The sequence below is a fragment of the Ursus arctos genome, unplaced genomic scaffold (assembly GCF_023065955.2).
Source record: "Ursus arctos isolate Adak ecotype North America unplaced genomic scaffold, UrsArc2.0 scaffold_3, whole genome shotgun sequence".
Lineage (NCBI taxonomy): Eukaryota > Metazoa > Chordata > Mammalia > Carnivora > Ursidae > Ursus > Ursus arctos.
In genome coordinates this window covers 50825742-50852487 of record NW_026622985.1, presented here as the reverse complement: position 1 = coordinate 50852487, position 26746 = coordinate 50825742, and positions in this window count along the sequence as shown.

Genomic DNA, 26746 nt, shown 5'->3' with positions numbered 1-26746 from the left:
TGAAGGAAATCATTGCCAAGTGTTGCATATTTTCCCATAGGAATGGTGTTCTAATTGAGGACTGTATTCCCTTAAAGGCCTCAGAATCAAGTAAATCATTAATATGAGCCAAAATGTGCCAAAGGAGGAGATATAAACAACCATAAACCTATAGCAGGTTCTAACAAATAAAATTATCGTCCAGGTTCTGCAAAATAGGCACGTAGTGCGATACCCAGATCCAGCAAACACATAAAGAGGAAAGCACCGCTAACAAACTGAACCCACGGGAACTCAGTGTCCTTGCTACCGGTAACCCCTAATTTATGATAATATCGCTCTGTTTAGAGGTTAGAATAATTTCCGAGGAAATCATTCTATGGCTTGTGACTTCCAAATTTCTCTGGGAAAGCAGAGGCATTCAAAATAATTCCAGTGACCTTCACGTTGCTCTTAGAATTAGTCTTTTCCAGTTTAGTCACTACAGCTTCTAAATATTTAAGGGACCACGGAGGACACGTGGTTCAGAAGCCTTTTGAAACTGGTCTTTTAATTTATTTTCTGTTTTGTGATTCAACCTCCCTGCCACCTCGCTTCCCCTTGTCCATGTGAAGGACAACCGGAAAGAGGGGGAAACTGACAGAGTTGGGGAATATTTAGCTTCTTGTTTCTTTCCATTCTTATTAATCGATAGTGTTTTAGGGCTGGTTGCACAAATACATACCCACAGGAGAGCCAAGCCCCTACCTAGAGATGTCCCGAGACCCTGTTGTCCAAATGGAACTGAAATAAAATAGTTATATGTGCTGACCTAAACCATGAGGATTAAAATTTTTGAAGCAATGATTATATATATATATATAATATTCAGAACAGTGATGATTATATATAATAATGATTATATCATTAGTAAATGGAAGAAAGAGTTTATTGGATGGGATTTCACAATTGTGAATAATAAAAGTATAAAGAAATCCAAATGATAGCTATTTTTTAGCAGAATTTTGATGATTATGTTTTCCTCTGGCCCCTCTAAATGTTCTTATCTTTCTACATAGAACAATTTCTTTGCAGTAATTTTTTTCAATTTCCAAAGAAAAATCCGGACTCCCAGATAACGCGTCTGTTTCTCTTTATTTCAGTATGAAATCTTGAGTTGTATTTGTAGGCTGTTGTGTGGTTTTAGTGCATACTCAGGAATCGACCAAGTCTTTGCCCTGTGAAAACATATTTGTTAATAAAATAGAACCATTAATAACAGTACCTGAAAATGGAGATATTATTTTTTAGCTCATTTTAAAAGTAAGGAAAGCTGAAAAGAGGTTGAAAATTTCTAGTGTCCTGTAATTCTAAGTTATTCCGGTAGATGGCACTGTTGTATAAAAACCGCCCATCAACTAGGGTTAAGGGACTAAGGAAAGATTTTTTCTGTCTTTCTAGAAGAACCTTCTCTTCCCCAATGGACAAATCATAGGAAAGAGGTGAATAATGAAGAGAACATTTTTTTCTGTGGTACAGTATGGATGGCGCTAATGGGAAAGTTGTATTCAAATGTGTGTATGTTTGGTAATTCCAGGGGCTGTACACTTTTATCTATATTAACGGAGTTTGCAAGGTTAACCCTCTCTTCCCATGCTTCAATCCCAAATTTGTGGGTTTTTTTTTTTAAGATTTTATTTATTTATCAGAGAGAGAGAGAGAGAGAGCACAAGCAGGAGGAGCAGCAGGCAGAGGGAGAAGCAGGCTTCCGCTGAGCATGGAGCCTGATGCAGGACTCAGTCCCAGGACCCTGGGATCATGACCTGAGCCGAAGGCAGCTGCTTAACTGACTGAGCCACCCAGACGTCCCTCCCCATCCCCAAGTTTAACAAACATTTGTTTTAAAGAAAGAGACCAAGAAACCTCAGCTGTATTTTGATTCTTTCCCCATTATTACCACTCAGATAACAGTGTGCAGTGATGGCTTGACCCAAGTTTTGCTATGGAGGTGGTTCATGTTTTCCACGGCTTGTTCACATTGCTAGAATGGCATGGTGGAGAGGTCATATGCTGTGTACCCAACAGAGTTCACATCTTGGCTTTTCCACTTGCTTGATCCCTCTTAGCTCCATGGTCCTGGTCTGGCAGGATTGAGTCAATGACAAGTTGCAGCAGTACAGCTCTGAGAGATGAGAGGTCTCCGTATACACAGCCAGGCAACAGTCCCTGCACAGAGGGACCCTCAATAAATGCTGGCTGTTGATATGAAAATTGATGTTGCCACAGGATCTAAGTAATCAATTCAGTTATTCAGTGATTACTTTCTGGTCTTATTCAAACTTCGAACGTTAGGGGTACCCTTAGGGGTAAGAAAATTGAGGTAAGAGAATGGCTAGCCTTTAGGTGGGATCAGTCCCTTCTTCAAGAAATACAGACCCACAACTCCTTCAGAGTAATGTGGCTGCACTGCGGTGAAGCGGAAACAAAGCACTGTTTTGGTAAATCAGGAAGCTCCTCAGCGCTCAAGCCCGTGTGCTGCTGGTAGGGGATGACGTTTGTCCGCATGGCAATGGCTGACTCATGATTTCATATCCAAAATGGATCTTGTAAAACACATGGTGCAAAGCCCTTGTTTTTCATAAGAAACCTCAGGTTCAACAAGGTTTTGGGGGGTTTTCACAACGGTAGGTTATGTAAGGAAGTTAAACTTCGGTTCAGTACCATTAACTAACTGCTTCCGGGGCATCATTGCTTCTAGGCTGTCCCAGCGGACGAGGAACTTCGTATATGTATACTAACCCCATACATACACATACGTCTATTATTTATTTCTCTATCTACCTACACACACATGCACGCAGGCGCTCACACTCACTATTTTACACTGACGCCTCTGACTCTAAGCCAATGCCCCAGTGTTCATTCTTGGTGCGGTTGTCGTCCTTCTTTATTTGTAACCTCTTTCTCTGATGGTGAGAACCCTACTCTCTTTGTATTTGTTTCTTTGTTCAGTTCTAGGACATACATAAAATACCTTCAGAAGAGCTAGCCCCCATCTCTGTTAGAAAAGAAGTGGCCAGTAAAGGCATCTGTACACGGGTCTTTAGCTTTTAGCCTCACGGTATCAGGTCAAAATCACGTTTTCCAAATTTACTTAGGTTAGTTCCTGTTCTCCCCACTCCCTTCGGCATGGTTGTGTTATTCATTTGTTCCCACGTAGGTTTATTTGTTACTGTTCATGTCCCATTTGGGGTTTTCTCCGTGTTCCTGCTGATTTTAATTCTGTTTTGAGGTATGTGCAATATTGCATCCTTCTAAGAGTCAGAGCTATGAAAAACATATTCTGAGAGAAGGTGGCTTCCCCCTCATTCTTGCTGCTCCAGTCCCATTCTCCCATCCCTTCCAGCCCATTCCCACCCATTCTCTCTGATAACCTACAGAGTTTAATTTCTGGTGTTATCATCCCTATGTTTCTCTTCCACCAGGAAGCAGATAACGTGTATGTGTTCTTACGTCCTTCCATCTGTGAAAGATACCATACTATAGATAGGTTTTTGAACTTTGCTTTTTATACCTAACAATGTATCCTGGAAATTCCTTCTTACTGGTTCACAGAAATCTTCCTCTTTCTTTTTGACACCTGCATACTGCATATTTTTCCACTGGGGGGATGGACTATAGTCTATTCAACCCACTATCCTGCATGTGAGCATTGACGTTGTTTCTCAAATTGTCAATTAGAAACAGCACTGCAGCAAATAGCTTTGTACGTATATGTTTTTGTATTGTTGGATGGATGTCTTTAAGATAGATTCCTGAAGGTAGGGTTGCTAAATCAAAAGATAATTACAGCTGTGAAAAATGATTTTTGGTAGTTTCTTGAAAAGTGGAACATACAATTACCATGGACCTAGCAATTCCACTCTAAAAGAGTTAAAAACAGGACCTGAACAGACACCTGTATGCCTATTTTCATAGCAGCATTATTCATAATAGCCAAAGGTGGGGGCGACCCGAGTGTCCATCGACAGATGAATGGATAAACAGAATTTGGTCTCCACATGCAATGGAATGGTATTCAGGCATTAAAAGGAATGAAATTCTGGTTCATGCCACAACATGCATCAGAAACATTAGTCCTTCGCGAAATAAGCCATACCCAACATGAAAAATATGATTCCACTTCTATGAGGTACTTAGAGTGATCAAGTTCATCGAGACAGCAAATAGAATAAAGGTTATTGGGGGTGGGGAGAAAGGAATTGGGGAGTTAGTGTTTAAAGGACACAAAGTTTCTGTTTGGGATGATGACAAGGTTCTGAACACGGATGGTGGTGATGGTTGCACAATTTACTTGTCACTGAATTGTGCACTGAAAAGTGGTTAAAGTGGTCAATTCTGTCATGTATATTTTATCACAATGAAAAACAATTAAAAAATATGTACACAGGTAGCTTTGTTAGGTATTGCAAATCCCCCCCCCACAGGATTGTATCCATTTTCAGTGCCTATTTCCCCACAGCCTCACCAACAGAAGGTATTATCAGCTTTTCAATTATTGTGAATCTGAGAGGTGAGAAATGGCTTCTCGATATAGTTTTAATTTCTCTAGTTGTGTGGGAATCTGAATATATTTTCAGATCATCGAGGGCTGTTTTTTAACCTTTTTTGTGAATTGTATGTTCATATTTTTTCCTCATTTTTTTAGTGGATTTTTGGTCCTTTTTAAGATAGTATGTACACACACACATATATATACACATTAGGGATATTAACTTTTTATCTGTAGTATATGTAGCAAATATTTTCTTCCAGTTTGCCGGTGGTCTTTTGACTCTGACTATAATGCTTTTGCCATGTAGATTTTTTATTTTGATGCAGTAAAATTTATTGATTTTTTTCTTATAATAATTGTCTCTTTATGTTTGAGTCGTACTTTAAAAGCGTTCCCCCCACACTGAGGTTGAAGAAGGATTCACAATATGTTCTTGTATTTGTATGGTTTAATTTTTTACACTTAGGCTCCCTAAATTTATTCTTGTGGATTTTGAGAGATAGAGACCTAATTTTGTCTTGATTTCAAGTAATTTCCCAGTTTTCACGGCACCATTTACTAAAAGGTCCATCATTTCAGCAATAATTTGAGATGCCACCCTTATCATATATTTGATTTCCATATGTACTTAGATCTTTTTTTCTGGGCTTGCGCTCTGTTCCTCTGTTCTATATATGCGTGCACCATTATCATACTGTTCATCGGTGCTTAATATTTCTATTGGGATTATATTAAAACTTATACATTAACTTATGGGAGAACTATATTATCTAATAATAGACTACATCTTTCCAATTGTTCATGTCTACTTCTGTATCTTTGAGGAGTGTTCTAAATTTTTTTCTCATGTAGGTTTGCACATTTTTTATTGAATTTATTCCTAAGTATTTTATCTTTTTGGTGGTTTTGTAAGTGACTTTGCTCTACCATGATATGTTATAGCTATTTATTTTACCATTTGATAATTTTTTTGGGTAAGACTTAAAAATTCTTCTTGGGGGGCACCTGGGTGGCTCTGTTGGTTAAGTGTCCGAGCCTTGATCTCAGCTCAGATCTTGATCTCAGGGTTGTGAGTTCGAGCCCCTCATTGGGCTCCACGTTGGGCATGGAGCCTACTTTAAAAAATAAAATAAATAAAATAAAATGAAGAAGTCTTTTTTTTTCAATTTACGCATTTTAGCTATTATGAACTAAAAAATATAAGTGCTCCTTCACTTAAAAAATTAAATTAGAAGTTCTATTTCTCATGAAATTTGATGATGAACTTCTACCTTGCCCAAACTGTCAATACTTACCATCTACTATGGTCTCAAAATGACATCATATCAGTGGGCATGAAAATCAGAAGACACAAATCTACGTAGAGTCAGCATCCACTTCAAAAGTTACTGTATTATAGGAAAAGTTTGCCTGAGCTTAGCATATAACTTCAAAGATGCATGTATACATAGCAATCTGTGGAACACAACTTTCCAAAAGATTGTTGTTCTAAATCAGGAGTCCACAAACTTTTTCTATATAAGTCCAGATAGTAAATATTTTTGGCTTTGAAGGCCCTGTATGGTCTCTGTTACATATTCTTCTTTGGTTTGGGTTTTGACTTTGATTTTCAACCCTTTAATAACATAAAACATGATTCTTACCTTGCAACGGTGGTCTTTAGTTTGCTCACGCCTGTTCTAAAATAATTTTACTCATTTTCAATTCCACGTTTTCTTGTGCTTGTTCAAAAATAATGCAATAGGAGCACCTGGGTGGCTCAGTTGGTTAAGCATCTGCTTTTGGCTAAGCTCATGATGCCAGGGTCCTGGGATCGAGCCCCACATCGGGCTCCCTGCTCAGCAGGGAACCTGCCTCTCCCTCTCCCTCTGCTGCTCCCCGTGCTTCTGTATGCATGCATATGCTCTCTCTCTCTCTCTCTCTGTGTCAAATAAATAAATAAAATCTAAAAAAAATAAAGCAAGAGCTATTAATGTGTTGATTCCATTATCAAAAGAAGAACTTCAAAAATAGTTAGATAACTTTTATATCAGTGGTGTTAAAAAAAAAAAACAGTTAATTCAAATAATTGTCCAATTTTTTGACCTAAGTCATGGATTCACCACAGAGCATTTGAAAGTTTGTTCTGTCAAAGAACATCTGACGTTATTGTGAATGCTATTGTAAATTCCATTATAAAGTTTAACATAAAAAATAAGCCCATGGGTTTTTGAGTTTTTTAATTGATGATATGAATACAAATATTGGTGGAGCATAGTATGATAATATCATGGTAAAAACAATATTCTTCTTGGTTTGTTTACACATATTTATTCAATAACCTTTCTTACAGAAAAAAACACACCACTTGGAATAATGTCAGTTGCTCTTGCTCCTGTAATAAGTTCACTGCAGTTTTCAACTTATTAATTGTCCTTCTTGGTCTTATTCCAGTTCATTATTAGAGTGTTAGAAACATGAAATTGCTATTTATACTTTACACCAAAAAAAGCAGAAATCACACCAAAAGACTAGTTCATTGCTCTTAAGTGGATGAATCATGCCCTTTTGAAGATCCAGACTTACGTATTTACTGATTTTCTTACAACAGAGATTTGCTGCTTTCCCAGATGCTTAAAAGGGGGCTTTAAGTTCAGGCAGTTCCAATAATGCCATCTCTCCTAGCTGCACAGAAGTTCAGAGCAGGCCTCCCACCTCTCACTCCTGGAGAAACTGAAGATGAAACTTCGGTAAGGTGCTGCCGGAAATCCACATCCCCACTGCTGTCCTGCAGTTCCTGAAATAACAGGCCGATGACGTGCTTGAGAGATGACACTTCCCAGCTATTCAGTATTTAAAATCTGAAATCTCACTATTGTTAAAGTGAAACTGTAGCCTTGGCAAAGTCAATATTTGTGGTCGTAATATTTGTGGTAAAAACACAACGTGCCTTAGCTTAAACTCACAAATAGTTGGAAAGCGAGAAGGAAGCAAAAATGAAGTTGGCCTCCAGCAAGTATCATGTATTTTACTGAGGGGGTCTCTTCACAAAACCTTGAGGACCTCAGAATCATGTTATAAAATTTATTTTCTTTCCCCCAGCTTTACTGGGATATAAGTCACAAAAATACCGTATCATTTTGTATGTGGCATATAAAAAAATTGAACTCCTAGAACGGGAGAGTCGAATGATAGTTACCAGGGACTGAGAAATGGGGGAAAGTCGGTAGATGTTGGTCAAAGAATACAAACTCTCAATTATAAGCGGGCTAAGTTCTGGGGAACCAATGCACAGCCTGGTGACTAGAGTTAAGAATACTGTATTTATACTTGAAATTGGCTAAGACTGTAAATCTTTTTTTTTTTTTTATGATTTATTTATTTATTTGAGAGAGAAAGAGCTCAAGCAGGGAACGGGGCAGAGGGAGAGGGAGAGAGAGAGAATCTCAAGCAGATTCCTGACGGAGCATGGAGCCCGATGCGGGGTTCGATCTCCAGACCCTAAGATCATGACCTGAGCTGAAATCAAGAGCCGGATGCGCCACTGACTGAGCCGCCCCTGAGAGAGTAAATCTTAAGTGTTCTCACCAAACCTAAAAAAAGCGAAGTATGTGAGGCGATGGGTATGTTACCTCGCTTGATTGCGGTCATCACTGCACAACGTGTACGTATGTCAAAGCACCATGTGGTATAGCTTTAAACAATAGTCTTATGCGGAAAAAACCCTGAAGGCACAGAAGGGTACTTGGAATTGGTTACATTACATATATACTTAGAATTTCATTCGTTCACGTAAGTTGCAATATTTTAATCAAGATGGAAGCAGTGGTTGTCAAATAAATAAATTTTTAAATGTGAACAGAGTAACTGAAGCTCAGAATTTTTGGGATGAAGCTGTTGATTTAAAGAAACACAGGGGAGGGTGGCAGTATTCGCCCTCTCTCCCCTGCCTGCCGTCAGTTGGCTTTCAGAAGCTTTTAGCAGTGAGGGGTGCCTGGCGGACTCAGTCGGCAGAGCGCGTGACTCTTGATCTAGGAATCATGAGTTCGAGACCCATATTGGGGGTAGAGATGACTTAATAAAATCTTTAAAAAAAAGCAACTTTGCAGTGAAAGAACTGCTTTATAAATCAACGTGAGTGTTCTGTGATGGGTAGAACTTTTAAATAAGTGAGTCCTCTACATTTTAGTTGTATTTTGTCGAAATCAGTTGGAAATCTTTAATGTAACAATCTTCTTTTTTTTTTTTTTAAGATTTTATTTATTTCACAGAGTGGTGGGGAGACAAGTAGGGGAAGCAGCAGGGAGAGGGAGATGGAGAAGCAGGCTCCCTACTGAGCAGGGAGCCTGATGTGGGGTTCCATCCCAGGACCCTGGGATCCTGATGTGAGCCAAAGGCAGACACTTAACCAACTGAGCCACCCAGGCACCCCGAATGTACAATCTTCAATACACACACACACACACACACAAAATCTTCAATACACAAAAAAAGAGCATCAAAAAATTTCAGCTTTTGACATTTAGTAAATTTAAATTACTAAAATTAGAGTTTGCAAACAGGAAGAGATTGAAATGTATTCCTACAAAAGCAAGGAAAGACCTAAGCTAGTAAACCGATAAACACCCAAGGGGTGTACAAGATACAATCTTTAAATCCTCCAAGTGTTTTTTTGGAATATCTCCACATGTAGAAAGCATTTTTTGATGGTGCTCCTAATTTTAGTTGGATAAATTTATATTCTCTGCTAGAATAGAACATTGAGTAGCATCTTAATTTGGCTTAATATTCAATAGAATCATAAGTAGAGAAGTTATTCAGTGTTATCTAATAAAAATATTTGTTTAAGAAAGATATTGAGAATGGGGGTGAAACAGGACACATGAGGCTCTTGGCTGAGAGACTGTCACACTTTAATATGAAATAATTAGAATTGTGGATAACATCCATTTAGCAGCATTTGCTCTGACCTTACCAGGTATAGCAACATTTATAGAGGGAGTATTTTCTCAATGAAAAATATGGCCTCCTGAGAAAGGTCAGTTTCAAATACATCAACCATAAAATATAAATGTGAAGAAGATTGATGGCAATTTTATGAAAAAGTTAAAAATAGGACCACCTATTCTCTCTGGAAAGATAGTAATGATTGTGTAGACAGATATAGCCAGGAAATGGATTAAAATGAAGTAATATGTACCCAGAATGATTTTTTAAAATGTTTACATTATTTTAAATATTGTTCTGGGTATAATCTGAAGGATTGTTTTGATCAGTATAAAAAGATTTTTTTTGTTTTTTTTTAAATGTTTTTTTATTATGTTAGTCACCATACAGTACATCCCTGGTTTTTGATGTAAAGTTCGATGATTCATTAGTTGCGTATAACACCCAGTGCACCATGCAATACGTGCCCTCCTTACTACCCATCACCAGTCTATCCCATTCCCCCACCCCCCTCCCCTCTGAGGTCCTCAGTTTGTTTCTCAGAGTCCATAGTCTCTCATGCTTCATTCCCCCTTCTGATTACCCCCCCTTTCTTTATCCCTTTCTTCCCCTACCGATCTTCCTAGTTCTTATGTTCCATAGATGAGAGAAACCATATGATAATTGTCTTTCTCTACTTGACTTATTTCACTTAGCATTATCTCCTCCAATGCCGTCCATGTTGCAGCAAATGTTGAGAACTCGTTCTTTCTGATAGCTGAGTAATATTCCATTATACATATGGACCACAACTTCTTAATCCAGTCATCTGTTGAAGGGCATCTTGGCTCCTTCCACGATTTAGCTATCGTGGACAATGCTGCTATGAACATTGGGGTGCATATGGCCCTTCTCTTCACTATGTCTGTATCTTTGGGGTAAATACCCAGTAGTGCAATGGCTGGATCATAGGGTAGCTCAATTGTTTTTTTTTTTTTTTAAGATTTTATTTATTTATTCGACAGAGATAGAGACAGCCAGCGAGAGAGGGAACACAAGCAGGGGGAGTGGGAGAGGAAGAAGCAGGCTCATAGCGGAGGAGCCTGATGTGGGGCTCGATCCCACAACGCCGGGATCACGCCCTGAGCCGAAGGCAGACGCTTAACCGCTGTGCCACCCAGGTGCCCCAGGGTAGCTCAATTTTTAACTTTTTAAGGGACCTCCACACTGTTTTCCAGAGTGGCTGTACCAATTTGCATTCCCACCAACAATGTAGGAGGGATCCCCTTTCTCCACATCCTCTCTAGCAATTGTTGTTTCTTGCCTTGTCAATTTTTGCCATTCTAACTGGCGCAAGGTGGTATCTTAGTGTGGTTTTGATTTGAATTTCCCTGATGGCTAATGATTTGGAACATTTTTTCATGTGTCTGTTAGCCATTTGTATGTCTTCATTGGAAAAGTGTCTGTTCATATCTTCTGCCCATTTTATGATTTATTTGTTTCTCGCGTATTGAGTTTGAGAAGTTCTTTGTAGATCTTGGATACCAGTCTTTTATCTGTAGTGTCATTTGCAAATATATTCTTCCATTCCGTGGGCTGCCTCTTAGTTTTTTTGACTGTTTCCTTGGCTGTGCAGAAGCTTTTTATCTTGATGAAGTGCCACAAGTTCATTTTATCTTTTGTGTCTCTTGCCTTTGGAGATGTGTCATGAAAAAGGTTGCTTTGGCCGATGTCGTAGGGGTTGTCGCCTATGTTCTCCTCTGTGATTTTGATGGATTCCTGTCTCACATTGAGGTCTTCCATCCATTTGGAGTTTATCTTTGTGTATGGTGTGAGAGAGTGGTCAAGTTTCATTCTTTTGCATGGAGCTGTCCAATTTTCCCAGCACCATTTATCGAAGAGACTGTCTTTTTTCCACCGGATGTTTTTTCCTGCTTTGTCAAAAATTAGTTGCCCAAAGAGCCGAGGGTCCATTTCTGGATTCTCTATTCTGTTCCATTGGTCTATGTGTCTGTTTTTGTGCCAGTACCATGCTGTCTTTGTGATCACAGCTTTGTAGTGCAGCTCGAAATCCGGCATTGTGATGCCCCCAGCTTTGTTTTTCCTTTTCAGCAGTTCCTTGGCGATTTGGGACCTTTTCTGGTTCCATACAAATTTAAGGACTATTTGTTCCAGTTCTTTGAAAAATGTCATTGGTATTTTGATCGGGATAGCATTGAAAGTGTAGATTGCTCTGGGTAGCATGGACATTTTAACTATGTTAATTCTTCCGATCCATGAGCATGGAATATCTTTCCATCTTTTTGTGTCTTCTTCAATGTCTTTCAAGAGTGATTTATAGTTTCTAGAATATAGATCCTTTACATCTCTGGTTAAGTTAATTCCAAGGTAACGTATGGTTTTTGATGCTATTGTAAATGGGATGGATTCCCTAATTTCTCTTTCTTCAGTCTCATTATTCGTGTATAGAAATGCAGCTGATTTCTGAGCATTGATTTTGTATCCCGCCACATTACTGAACTGCTCTATAACTTCTAATAGTTTGGGAGTGGATTCTTTTCGGTTTTCCATATACAGTATCATGTCATCTGTGAAGAGAGACAGTTTGACTTCTTCTTTGCCGATTTGGATACCTTTGATCCCTTTTTGTTGTCTGATTGCTGTTGCAAGGACTTCTAGTACTATGTTGAATAATAGTGGCGAGAGTGGGCATCCTTGTCGTGTTCCTGATCTTAAGGGAAAGGCTTCCAGCTTTGCCCCATTGAGAATGATATTTGCTGTAGGCTTTTCATAGATGGTTTTTATGAGATTGAGGAATGTACCCTCTATCCCTACACTCTGAAGGGTTTTAATCAGGAAAGAATGCTGTATTTTGTCAAATGTTTTTTCTGCATCTATTGAGAGAATCATATGATATTTGGCTTTTTCTTTCTGGATAAAATCTAAGACACTGATCGATTTGCAAATGTTGAACCACCCTTGCATCCCAGGGATGAATCCCACTTGGTCATGATGGATAATCCTTTTCATGGACTGTTGGATTCTATTAGCCAGGATCTTGTTGAGAATTTTGTGTCCATATTCATTAGGGAAATCGGTCTCTAATTCTCCTTTTTGATGGGGTCTTTGCCTGGTTTGGGGATCAAGGTAATATTGGCCTCATTTAATGAGTTTGGTAGCTTTCCTTCTGTTTCTATTTTTTGAAATAGCTTTAAGAGAATAGGTATTATTTCTTCTTTGAATGTTTGGTAGAATCGCCCAGGAAAACCATCCGGGCCTGGAGTTTTGTTTTTTGGAAGGTTGTTTATCACTGTTTCAATCTCTTCATAATTCATTGGCCTGTTTAAAAAATCAATTTCTTCCTGTTTCAGTCTTGGTAGTTTATTGGTTTCCAGGAAGGCCTCCATCTCTTCCAGATTGCTTGATTTATTGGCATAAAGCTGTTGATAAAAGTTTCTAATAATCCTTCCAATTTCATTGGTGTTGGTTATGACCTCTTCATTCATAATTTTATTAATTTGGGTCCTTTCTCTATTCTTTTGGATAAGTCTTGCCAGTGGTCTGTCAATTTTATTTATTCTTTCAAAGAACCACCTTCTAGTTCTGTTGATCTGTTCTACTGTACTCTTGGTTTCTAATTCATTGATTTCTGCTCTAATCTTGATCAACTGCTTTCTCATGCGTGGATTAGGCCTGTCCCTCTGTTGCTGTTCCAGCTCCTTGAGGTGAGAATATAAAAACTGCATTTTTGTTTTGATGTACATGATTTTTATTTTTAGAATTTTATTTTGAAAAAAATATCTGAATAGAACCATTATATATGTTTACCAATTTCATAAAATAGTTCTTTTTTTTTAAGATTTTATTTATTTATTTATTTATTTATTTATTTGAGAGAGAGGGAGGGAGAGCACAGGTAGTGGGGGGGTGGTGAGCAGGGGCATAGGCAACAGGGAGAAGCAAACTCCCCCCTGAGCCGGGAACCTGCTGCGGGGCTCGATCCCAGGACCCTGAGATCATGACCTGAGATGAAGGCAGATGCTTAACCGACTGAACCACCCAGGCATCCCATAAAATAGTTCTCAGTAAAAAAATCAGATGTTCTTTGAAGTTATATGTTTTCTTTGTCAGTATCCTCTTCATATTCCAAACTATCCTAGATGATAAAACATGTGGTTATATATGGTTATCCTGTATCCTACTTAAAGATCGTCTCACCTGCAAATGACAAAACGTTCCAGACCATCAGGAGGATGATTTTATTCAGGCTATTACAATAGGGAAAATGTTGATTAAGAGGAATGTCTCAAGAAAAGGAAGAGGGCCTGGATAATACTATTTGGAGGAAGGAAAATATTATACATTGACACGATGAGAGGTAAAGGCCTTTCTAAATTACATAAACACATTTGGACACAAAGAGCTTCTGGCTTCAATTCTAAAATTTCAGCCATGGATAAAGTGCGAATACAGAATTACAAAATTCACTGAACCATATCAAAGGGCTGTTCTTTTCCTAGTAGGAATGACTTCTTAAGTGATTTGAGCTCAAAGCAGACAAATAGACAAAACAACAGGAGAGACTAACAAATTAGAGTCTGTCTCATTGTTCATCCGGTTGAGACAAGAGCTCTATGAACCATCAGTCCATTTGCAAAGATCACCAAATGGTCAGACCACAAAACCAAAAGAAAGAGGTACCAGAAATGAAGAAAGTACTTAAAAAGAATCCAGCCGAAATCCATAGAAGCAGTGGGCCATAGTCTGCAACAGGTTAAGAAGTAGGACTCCCCACTGGCTTCCAAATCACCAGTCATGAACAGAGCACAGGGCTCCCAGGGCCTCGTTACTCACATGGAGTGATGTAATTCTGAAGGTGAAGTCCAATCCTATCCAAGTCACAGAACCAAAATGGGGCAGGCTGAAGTGCCCCCAAAACCAAGGAGCTGGCTTTATTTGGACTGTAGCGCTAGGGAAGCCTTCGATAATGCAGGACATCTCAAAGGCAAGGAAGAGGATCTGGGGTTTTACAGAAGCAAGTCTTTTTCTGAAGAATTTCTTCTATATTACATCCAGATAAGCAACTTTGCAGACCACTTTTTTTTTTTTTAATATTTATTTGAGAGAGAGAGATCACAAGCGGGGCGGGGGTGGGGTAGAGGAAGAAGCAGACTCCGTGCTGAGCAGGGAGCCTGATGCGGGACTCGATCCCAGGACCCTGAGATCATGACCTGAGCTGAAGGCAGACGCTCAACTGACTGAGCCACCGAGGTGCCCTGCAGACTATTCTTGACAAGGACCGGCTTTGATGAGAACTTCCCCTAAGTCAGTTCGTTTCACACTGAAACTGCATTCTTACAGAACGTTTGAGCTGGAATCTGTATATCCAAAGCTTCCACTCAGTTCGACTTCCATTTTGGGGGGCAACTGGGCCAGACCTAATTCCTCCTTCACAAAACAGCCCTTCAGGTATTTGAGGAAGTCAATAACCTCCAGTTCACCTGCCCATCCTGTGTGCTCTTCTAAGCACAAACTAGAAACTGAAGTAAGTTTTTTGGCCAACACCTCAAGTAACTTGCCAATTGGGGGTCACGTTGATCCCCAGTTTTAATTTTAATTGGGCTAAAGCCACATATATCATAAAATTTACTGTCTTAAACCATTTTTAAAGGTATAGTCCAGGAGGATTAAATACATTCACATTGTCATGCCCCCCCTCCCCAGCTGAAAACTCTGTACCCACTAAACAATAGCTCCCCATGTCCCCCTTCCTCACTCCTGCAACTGCAGTCCTACAACCGCAGTCCTACTTTCTGTTTGTACGAATTTCACTACTTTAGGTGCCTCTTATCAGTGGAATCATATAGTCTTTTTTGACTGACTTATTCCACTTAGCATGATGTTCCCAAGGTTAGCTGTGCTGTAGCACGTGTCAGAATTTCCTTCCTTTGCAAGGCTGCGTAACCCATGTGTATATCACCGCATGTTGTTCGTTCAACAAGAGACACTTGGGTTCCTTCCACCCTTTGGCTACTTTGAATAACACTGCTACGTCTTGATATATAACAGTAATGAAAAACCTAATTGGCTAAAAAATATCAGGAGCTTCAAGTCACACCGTATGTGTTCATTCATTCATTCATTTCTTCAGCATTTATGGAGGACTTGTTGTGGGTAAGACACTATTCAGAGCACTGTAGGGAGAATCAAAGATTAAGTCAACAGCAAATTCTACACTCAATGAGGTATGTGTCTAATAACCTTGATCATATACTTATTCTTAATAAATTATGCTCCCTGTGAATAACACTTGGCCATTTTCAGGCCTAACTTCAGAAAGACTGGTAGAGGAATTATGGAGATCAAGAGAGAGTAACTGAGATCAAAGGGAGAAGAGCAATTTCCCCAAAGTGGCATTTGGGAGATTTCTGAGTAAACGCTTTGGATGTCATGTGTATTTGGGTGGATGTGTGAATCCTTGTGCTCTACTGTCTCTGAGTGCTTTGTGGATTGTTCAGAAAGCCCTGGAACTTTCTGAACTAGCAAATTTGAACTTGAGGATCCCCTGAGCTAGAGGATTCCTTACATTATCTGTTATTAGATAATATTGGTCGCATAATTGATAATAGATTATGTGAGGTCACAGCAGAAGCTCTGGGGGAGGGAGAATGGTGCTCAAGTAGATACTCAAGAGTGCTTAACGTGAGTTACTGTGGGACACGCACACGTGTGTGTTTGGAGTTGCCCATTTTGCACAAGTTGCTTTAAAAATCAGAGGAAGCAGGGACTGTAGCCATATTACTTTGAAATGGGGATGACCCACTGATACTACTGATAAAGTCCTTCAGTTCCAGAATCTCAAGCACTTTGCATACTTTATGCATAAAAACTCAAAATACTTTTGCCTGTTTCACATTTTAAACTTAATTTTGATATTTATATGCTGCTAATTATTTACTCCTGCAATTTTGCAATGGCCTTTCATCACACGCATTTAAATTTCTGTCCCTTGTATCAGATCCTTTTGGAAGATGGCGAAACATAAAGGATAAGTAGAGAAGCAAGCATTCTGCTCTGAGAACCTAAGGCCTTTCTCCAGAGTGTAGCATGTGACAGAGAGAGCTATGTCAGGAAAGCCGCAGGACAGCACATGTAATAGCAAGGCTGTCAGGTCCTGAGCACCCACCCCGGAGTCAACTCGAGTGTCCCTCTGAGTGTCTGCAAGGGCTCCCTGTGCTCTCTGCCCTCAGGGACCTTCCTGTCCAATGGGGAAAGCAGCTCTTGCAGGAATAGGAGGCAATAACAGATAATAGAGGATAAAGTTAAATGCAAAGTTTTCTAGTATGAGCTGACAATGATCTCACTGGAAACGTGACTAATTTGGGGATCTTAAATGTGTTCCATTCATTCACTGAATCCATTCAGAAACCAAAAGAGCACATAATTAAAATAAAATACCCAGGCCTTGAGCACTCCTTTGCAGCTGCAGCTTTTAAGCCAGGATGGCCCGTGTGGAATGATACTTGGAGTACAGGCTGACCCAACGATCCTCAACCTTGCCTGCACATTGAAATTACTTGGGGGCTTTAAAAACATCCCGATGCTTCTGTCCTACCTCCAGAGATGGCAATTTAAGTTGTATGGAGTGTGGCCTGGCTTTCTGGAAATTTTTAAAGCCTCTGTGGGTGATTCACACGTGCAGTCCACTTTCTCATGTGTACTAGGGGAGTGTCGTACAGATGCACACAGTGTGTGTGATAAAGAGAATTAGCCGTACAAAGGGCTCAGGACAATGCCGGAATCATTTTGCCCTCTTGACAAATGGCACCAGTAGCTAATGCTTACATGGCGTTTACTATGAGCCTGCTGTAATTCTAAGGCCTTGACATAATGTTCATTCATTTAATCCTCATAACAATTCTAAATACTAATTTTAGCCCACATTTAAAAGGAGGAAATTGAAGCATGGAAAGTCTAAGGGACTGGTTCATAAGTAGACGAGTCCCGGGTTCTAAAATGCATGCTGGTCACCACCTCCCCGCGACTGCTAAGACCCACCGGTACGGCTGCCTCCATTATGGAGTCTTGTCCCATAGCGATCAGTGTCTGCACTGTGATGCTTGCTTCTCGGCGGTGAGCGGCACTCCTCAGTGCTCCTGAGCCTTCTGGTTCTGAGCAGTAAGAGATCACAGGGGCCCAGAAGGACGTGGGGAAGACCGGACATGGAGGCTGCCATTATGCATCGGAAGGTCATTTTAATGACATCAGGACATAGCAATGTAATAGATATTGGTCAGTATTCAAGCAATTCTGAAATCAAAGCAAATGATCCTTCTTTCTATGTCTGAGAATATCCATGCCTGAGAGACTAGAGCAAAATTTTAGAAAACCAGAAAACGGTCTCCCCAGGCCAAGGGGGGGCCTGCTGACAAGCCCTTCTTTTGTAACTCTCCTTTTCTGGCGACTTCCAGTGACATTGATTGCATTTTCGATTTGTCTCCCAGTGAGATAAGGGGGGAGGAAACACAAATTTGCTGTTCGAATTCTCATTGCCCTGGGTCATTCCTGGTGTCGGGGCAGAAAAATATTCCCTGCTTCTGTTCTGTGGTTCTTTGGCTGAGCTAATAATTAAATTGATATAAGACAGATAAACAGTCTAAAATTATAGACTTATGGGAGTCCCATAAAGATATAGAGACTCAGTGGGCAGTCAGATAATCGAAGCTTATGGAACATCCCAGCTAGGGAAGTCAGGTGCCAACAAGGGAGCTCAACCAAGGGGTAGGGTTTGGGTTTAGAATAGGGGAGGAAAGCTGTTCGCAGGAAGGCAGAGACATTTCCTAGGACAAAAGTTATCTCTGGTCATTGTCTCTGGTCACCTTATTTCCTGGTACAGGCGCCTTTCCAAAGTAAATTTAGGCAGTTGAGGGGGAGGTAAAGAGCTTTTCCTGAATCGGCTGGGTTTTGATTGCCTTTTGTTCAAAATAATCCTCATGCCCAAATTGACATATTTTGGGCAGTAAATTCTGCTTGCCTGCACTGGGCAATGTTAACTGTTTGCTTCCTTTCTCTCCTCTCTTCATTAGATCACACACCGCTGTGAGTGGCCATGCCTCCCCTCATTTCAAAGATAATGAATTAATCCAGGCTAATTGAACTGGAAAGGTCTACAATTCATTTCCAGAAACACTTATCAAGTTCCCCGTATGCCAAGTACTCTTTAAACACTGGGCACGAGGACAGAAGGATCTAGTACGGTGATGCACAATAAATATCAGCTCGGTAAATGTGTGTAGCATGAAGGAGGAACACAGTCTCTGCTCTCACAGGGCTTAGTATTTGATGGGAAGTATAGACAAAGATGCCTGCTGCCCAGAGTGGGACGTAGTGTGGGAAGAGGTGAGTACTTTTTGCTCAGGGACGAGGCCGTGCCTAGACAGAGGCCTGACGGGCAGGAGCCAGGTCACATAAACAGCGAGGGAGAGTGGCCTGGGGTGTGGAGGTGCAGAGCGCACGCTGTATTGGATCCTTTCTTTAGGGCAGCAGAAAGGAAGGAGTGTGAGTGTGTGGTGGGGGAGGGTGAGAGAAGAGCCTGCTGAGTCAGGCAGGGGCCAGCCCTCGGTGGTCTCTCCAGGGGAGGCTTTCAAGTGGGGGAGTGAATGATCAGGCTTGTGATTTAGAGCTCTCCAGGGGCAGTGCGGAAGGTGGTTGCTCTAGGTTGAATGTGTGTGACTCCCCAAAATTCAATGTTAAGTCCTATCGCCCAGTGTGGTGGTATTAGGAGGTGGGCCTTTGGGAGGAGATGAGGCCATGAGCGTGGAGCCCTTATGGATAGGATTCATGCCTTTAGAAATGAGGCCCCGGAGAGACTCCTCGCCTCCTTCCCCTTGTGAGGTTACAGAGAAAAGATGGCTGTCTGTGAACCGGAAAGTGGAGCCGTCCCAGACACCGAACCTGTTGGTGACTTGATAGTGGACTTCCCAGAAATACATTTCTGCTCTTTATAAGCCAGCCAGTCTACAGTGTTCTGTGATAGCAGCCCAAAGGGACGAAGACAGTGGATTAAGAGTGGGGGCACAGGGCAGAAGACTGGGGGTAGAGAGAGACTACTGTGAAGTTGTCCAGGCAAGGACTGGGTGTGGCCAAGACAGCGGCAGTGGAGAGGGGATCAGAGCGCAGAGACGTGGAAGAGGTAGATTTGTTGAATGATGAGAAGTAGAGGCGTGTGGGCAGAGCAGAGGAGATGAGGATGACTCAGGTATTTGGGGGGAAGAGAATGATAAACTTCACCTAGACAAGCTGAGTGGAAAGAAGAGTCGGTTTGGGAAACTGGAGGCTTACCACACTATGCGGAAGCCTCTGTGATACTTTCCTACAAGACATGGCGGAGGTCATTGGGTCTCCTAGCTGACGGCAATAAAGGGGTTGAGGAAGGTGGTGAGGATGCTGTCGTGAGGAGCAGATGAGCTGGTAGAGCAGTCACATACACTCTATTCTTTCTCCTTTTTTGCTTTTCATTGTGGTAAAAAAAGATGCATAATACAAAGTTTGTTATCCTAACCATTTCCAAGTATACAACTCAGCAGTGGTAAGTATACTTACATTGTTGTGCAACCCTTCTGCAGACAGTTTTCACCTTGCAAAATCAAAACTCTGTACCCAGTTAACAGCTCCCCATTTCCCCCCTTCCCAGCTCTGGCAGCCACCATTCCACTCTCTGTTTCTAGGGATGGGACTACTCTAGATACCTCATATAGGTAGAATCATTCAGAATTTGTCTTTCTGTTTCTGAGTTACATAACTTAGCATAGGGTCCTTGTTGTGGACTGAATTGCGTCCCCTCCCTCCAAATTCGTATGTTGAAGCCCTAAGCCCCAGGACCTCAGCGTGCGACTCTGTTTTGAGACAGGGCCTTTAAAGAGGTGATTATATTGAAGGGAGGCCATTAGGGTGAGCCTTAATCCGGTCTAACTGGTGTTCTCATAAGAAGAGGCTATTTGGGCACAGAGAAAAGACCATGCACAAGAAAGCAGCCATTTGCAAGCCAGGGATAGAGGCAGCCTCAGGAGAATTCAAATCTGCTGACGCTTTGATCTTGGACTTCTGGTCTCCAGAACTGTGAGAAATACGTGTCTGTCCTGTAAGCCCTGTAGTCTGTAGTATTTTGTTATGGCAGCTCTAGCAAACTAATGCAGTACTCAAGGTTCATCTTTGTTGTAGTTTGTTTCAGAATTTCCTTCTTTAAGGCTGAATAACAGTCCATTATATGCACATACCATTTTGTTTCTCCATTCATCCATTGGTGGATACTTGGCTTGCTCCCACCTTTGGGCTATCGTGAATAGTGCTGTTATGAATGTGGGTGTGCAGTGGTCTCTTTGAGATCCTGCTTTCCGTTCTTTTGGGTATATAACCCGGAAGTAGAATTGCTAGATCATATGGTAATTCTATTTTTAATTTTTTGACAATATTATACACAGCACCATGTTCTGTTTGATAGCAGCTGCATCATTATACATTCCCACCAAGGGTGTGTGAGAGTTCTCCACATCCTTGCCCAAACTTGCTATTTTTTGTGGATCTTTTGTAGGAGTCATCCTAATGGATACGAGGTTGTGTCTCACATGATTTTGATTTATTTCCCTAACGATTAGTGATGTTGAGCATCTTTTCATATGCTTGTTGGCCATTTGTATATCATCTTTGGAAATTATTCAAATCCATTTTTTAATCACGTTATTTTTGCTGTTGAGTTGTAAAAAAGGTTTTCTGTATTCTGGATATGACTTCTTATCAGACATATGGTTTGCAAATATGTCCTCTTATTACATAGGTTGTCTTTTCATACGTTAAATATGTCCTTTGATTAATGGAAGTTTTGGGGCTTGATGTAGTACGGTTTGTCTATCTTTATATCTCTTGCTTGTACTTTTGGTGTCATATGCAGAAAATCCTTGTCATATTAATTTGATGAACCTTGACCCCTATGTTTTCTTCTAAGAGTTTTATAGTTTTATACACACTGTTCTTTAAGAAGTTGGACTGTGTAGGAAAGGAGAAGAGAGACTCTAAAGCCTCGGGAAGATTATTTTGAGATAAGTAGAGACATCTCATATTCATAAGCTAAGAGAAAAATGCCAGAATTGAGGTTGAGTTTGAAAGATGGAAGAAAGGGGATGATGGGTGGATCAAGTTCTCAGAGATCATGGATGTGCGTTTTGGGGGGGAGGGTGGAGAGAGGTGGTATCCAGAGGTCAGAAGAAAGGAGCAACGCAAGGTCTCCTGTCAGATGGCTTCCATTTTCTCTGTGAAGCCATCCACACATCATTTAATGAGAGGAAGGAGTGGGCAATGGTGAATGGTGAAGACCTGGAGAAACTGTTGAGGGAGTAGGACAGGGAGCTGGCTGGGGACACGCTGACACGTTAGAAAGTCTAGAAAGCAGTTAGTCCATGGGCGTGCCCGGTACCAGCCCCATGGCGCCGTCTTACAGGCTCGCGCAGCTCAGGTGGGGAATGAAGAAGTCAGGCTGCTGGATTGAATTTGGGTGAGGGTTTTCATCTCAGACATCCTATGTTTCATTTTTAGAAGTTCTGTTTGAGTCTTTTTAAAGAATAACATTCACGTCTGTGCCTAATATGCACATGCTTTTGTCTGTTGTCTTGAACATAATGTTCGAATGTCCTTGTCTGCTAATTCTACCGTAAATGTCTTATCTGCATCAGTTTCTGTCAATTGATTTCTTGCTCCTCATTATGGCCCATGTTTCCTGCTTCTTTGCATGCCTGGTAATTTTTTATTTGATAACAGTCTTGGTGGATTTTATTGATGAGGTGCTAGATTTTTTTTTAATTTAAAAATTATTCTTGACCCTAGTTCTGAGATGTAGTTAAGTTACAAGGTAACACATTGGCTTTTTAAAAGGTTTATTTATTTATTTATTTGAGAGAGAGAGAGAGCCCACACACAGAGGGAGAGGGAGAAGCAGACTCCCCGCTGAGCCGGGAGCCCAATGCGGGGCTCAATCCCAGGACCCTGGGATCATGACCTGAGCCCAAGACAGATGCTTAACCAACTGAGCCACCCAGGCATCCCCACTTCAGTCTTTTTGAGGCTTGCTTTTAAGCTTTATTCAGTAGGATCAGAACAGCTTTTAGTCTAGGGATAATTTTTCATCACTGCTAGGGCAAGACCATTCAGAGAACTCTATCCAAAGCCCATGGGCTTTACAAGGCTTTTCTACTCTAGCTGGTGGGATTATGACTTATTCTTGGCCCCGTATGAGTTGCAAGGACTGTCTCTGAGAACTTGGGGTAGTTCTTTAACGACTTTGGATAGTATCATCATATGCATGCACTGATCGATAATTCTCAGCTGAAGACTCTAGGGGAAATCCTCTCTCTCTGTACAATTCTCTCTTCTCTGCCCTCCAGACTGTAGCTACTTGCCCCCCCCTCCCATCTCATCAATTCAGGGAGACTTCCAGGTTCTGCCTGGTTTCTCCTTTCCTGAATTATTGCTGCCAAGCAGTGAGCTGGGACAATCACGGAGTCCACTTTATTATTATCCCTTCTCTCAGTGAACGCTGTCCTACACTGCCTGATGTCCAGTGTTTAAAAACTCTTCCATATATTTTGTCTGATTTTTCAGTTGTTCAAGGTGGGAGAGTAGATCTGGTCTCTGTTACTCTATCTTGCCTGAAAGTGGAAATTTAATATAAGGGAATTACCAGGTAGCTATTATAAAGAGAGAAGAAGACAAGATGGTTGAAGGTAACAGAAGGTATAGAGTTGGGGCTGGCTAGGAAAAGTTATAAGAAAGGAGGGGATTGATACAAAACAACCTATTTCTTCAATGAGGTGAGAGAGGAGATGTGATACTGGAACAAGAGAACTAGAGGAACACTGGATATAATGACCAGAAATATAGGAATTGTACCTATTTTATTTTATTTATTTATTTTTTTTAATGATTTTTTATTATATTATGTTAGTCACCATACAGTACATCCCTGGTTTCTGATGTAAGGCTCGATGATTCATTAGTTGTGTATAACACCCAGTGCACCATGCAATATGTGCCCCCTTACTACCCATCACCAGCCTATCCCATTCCCCCACCCCCCTCCCCTCTGAGGCCCTCAGTTTGCTTCTCATAGCCCATAGTCTCTCATGCTTCATTTCCCCTTCTGATTACCCCCCCTTTTCTTTATCCCTTTCTTCCACTACCGATCTTCCTAGTTCTTATGTTCCATAGATGAGAGAAATCATATAATTGTCTTTCTCTGCTTGACTTATTTCACTTAGCATTATCTCCTCCAGTGCCGTCCATGTTGCAGCAAATGTTGAGAACTCGTTCTTTCTGATAGCTGAGTAATATTCCATTGTATATATGGACCACAACTTCTTAATCCAGTCATCTGTTGAAGGGCATCTCGGTTCCTTCCACGATTTAGCTATTGTGGACAATGCTGCTATGAACATTGGGGTGCATATGGCCCTTCTCTTCACTACGTCTGTATCTTTGGGGTAAACACCCAGTAGTGCAATGGCTGGATCATAGGGTAGCTCAATTTTTAACTTTTTAAGGGACCTCCATACTGTTTTCCAAAGTGGCTGTACCAACTTGCATTCCCACCAACAATGTAGGAGGGATCCCCTTTCTCCACATCCTCTCCCGCAATTGTTATTTCTTGTGTTGTCAATCTTTGCCATTCTAACTGGCGTAAGGTGGTATCTTATTGTGGTTTTGATTTGAATTTCCTTGATGGCTAATGATTTTGAACATTTTTTCATGTGTCTGTTAGCCATTTGTATGTCTTCATTGGAAAAGTGTCTGTTCATATCTTCTGCCCATTTTTTGATTTATCTGTTTCTCGTGTACTGAGTTTGAAAAGTTCTTTGTAGATCTTGGATACCAGTCTTTTATCTGTAGTGTCATTTGCAAATATATTCTCCCATTCCGTGGGCTGCCTCTTAGTTTTGTTGACTGTTTCCTTGGCTGTACAGAAGCTTTTTATCTTGATGAAGTCCCACAAGCTCATTTTATCTTTTGTTTCTCTTGCCTTTGGAGATGTGTCATGAAAAAGGTTACTTTGGCCGATGTCGTAGAGGTTGCCGCCTATGTTCTCCTCTGTGATTTTGATGGATTCCTGTCTCACATTGAGGTCTTCCATCTATTTGGAGTTTATCTTTGTGTATGGTGTGAGAGAGTGGTCAAGTTTCATTCTTTTGCATGTAGCTGTCCAATTTTCCCAGCAACATTTATTGAAGAGACTGTCTTTTTTCCACTGGATGTTTTTTCCTGCATTATCAAAGATTAGTTGCCCAAAGAGCCGAGGGTCCATTTCTGGGTTCTCTATTCTGTTCCACTGGTCTATGTGTCTGTTTTTGTGCCAGTACCATGCTGTCTTTGTGATCACAGCTTTGTAGTACAGCTCGAAATCCAGCGTTGTGATGCCCCCAGCTTTGTTTTTCCTTTTCAGCAGTTCCTTGGCGATTTGGGACCTTTTCTGGTTCCATACAAATTTAAGGATTATTTGTTCCAGTTCTTTGAAAAACGTCATCGGTATTTTGATCTGTACTTATTTTATTAACTGACGTATCTCCAACACCTGCCACTGCGCCTGGCACATAGTAGACAGTCAATAAATAATTGTGGAATAAACAAATGCAAGGAGAACAGAGAGTAAATGTTATGAATTTATAAGTCCAGAGTATAGCATTTCTAGGTGATGACAAAGACTGATATTTGTCTATGAGGATGAGTAGACTATGTGGCATGCAGATAAAGCTCACTGTATTGAGAAGGACAAAGGACTATGAAGCCCTGACGCCCCCAAGAGATAGTGAAGGTTTGGAAGGGGTGATGATGAGAATGATTCTGAACATAGTGACAAAGGACATCAGGACTACTGGCTATTGATCCAAAATCAGTAAGGAGATTTAGATTGAAAGAAATTTACTTCCCTAAACCAGAGTTCCAGAAGGAACAGTGAAGAGGTTTAGAAGTGTGGATCAGAGGTAAACAGACTCAAAGCAATATAGGGATGGGGAGAAAACAGCTAACGGTAGGGGCCTACATTAGGAGCGGTGAACAAAGATGTCAAGGATAGGGGCACCTGGGTGGCTTGGGTGGTTGGGCGTCTGCCTTCAGCTCGGGTTGTGATCTCCAGGTCCTGGGATTGAGCCCTGTGTCAGGCTCCCGGCTCAACAGGGACCCTGCTTCTTCCTTTGCCTCAGCAACATTCTATAGATCATTAAGCTTTTTTTTGAGGGGCGCCTGGGTGGCTCAGTTGTTAAGCATCTGCCTTCAGCTCAGGGTGTGATCCCAGGGTCCTGGGATTGAGCCCCGCATCGGGCTCCCTGCTGCTCTGGGAGGCTGCTTCTTCCACTCCCACTGCCCCTGCTTGTGTTCCCTCTCTCGCTGGCTGTGTCTTTCTCTGTCAAATAAATAAATAAAATCTTAAAAAAACAAACAAAAAACAAAACAAAAAAACCCCACCTTTTTTTGAGATAAAATGTATATAACACAAAATTAACCATTTTTAAATGAATGATTCGATGGCATTCAGTACATTCATGAAATCTTGCAGCTAGCTCCAAAACACTTTTATCATCCCAAAAAGAAACCCTGTATCCATTAAGCAATTATTCCTCCTCTTCTTGGCCCCTGCCAACCATCAATATGCCCTCTAAGTCTAGATTTACTTACTCTGGATGTTACTAGTAAATGGTGTCATACAATATTGACCTTTTGCACCTGGCTTTTTTCTCGTAGCATAATGTTTTCAAGGTTCACCCATGTTATGGCATGTATCAGTCCTACGTTCCTTTTCATGGCTGAATAATATTCCATCATATGACTATACCACTATGTGTTTACCCATTCGTCTGTTGATAAACATTTGAGTTATTTATAATCTTATATAAGAAAGGAGGAAACCCTCGAAAGGAAAAAATAAGCAAAAAAACTTGGAAAACCATAGAATCGATGCATGGAACTTTAAGGTAACATCTAACTCCTAGTCTAACCACATCGTTTTCCAGAAGAACAAGGCCCAAGCTCTCCTGGATAGTTTAAAGCATACCTGAGAGTAGAACTTGAGGTCTAGGCTCTAGGAAATAAACAACTGAATAAAATCATCTTAGGAAAAGCCCGTTGAATGAGTCATCCAGGAACACACACTCAGAAGGAAATGTATGAATGATGGTTCTGCCAAATGTGAAAGCAACAGCAAATTCAGTTGTGGTTTGGACTCTGTATATCATGACATCAAAAAATTACAGCCCTGCACATAATTGTCTGAAACTGCTTAGTTTAGCTGCT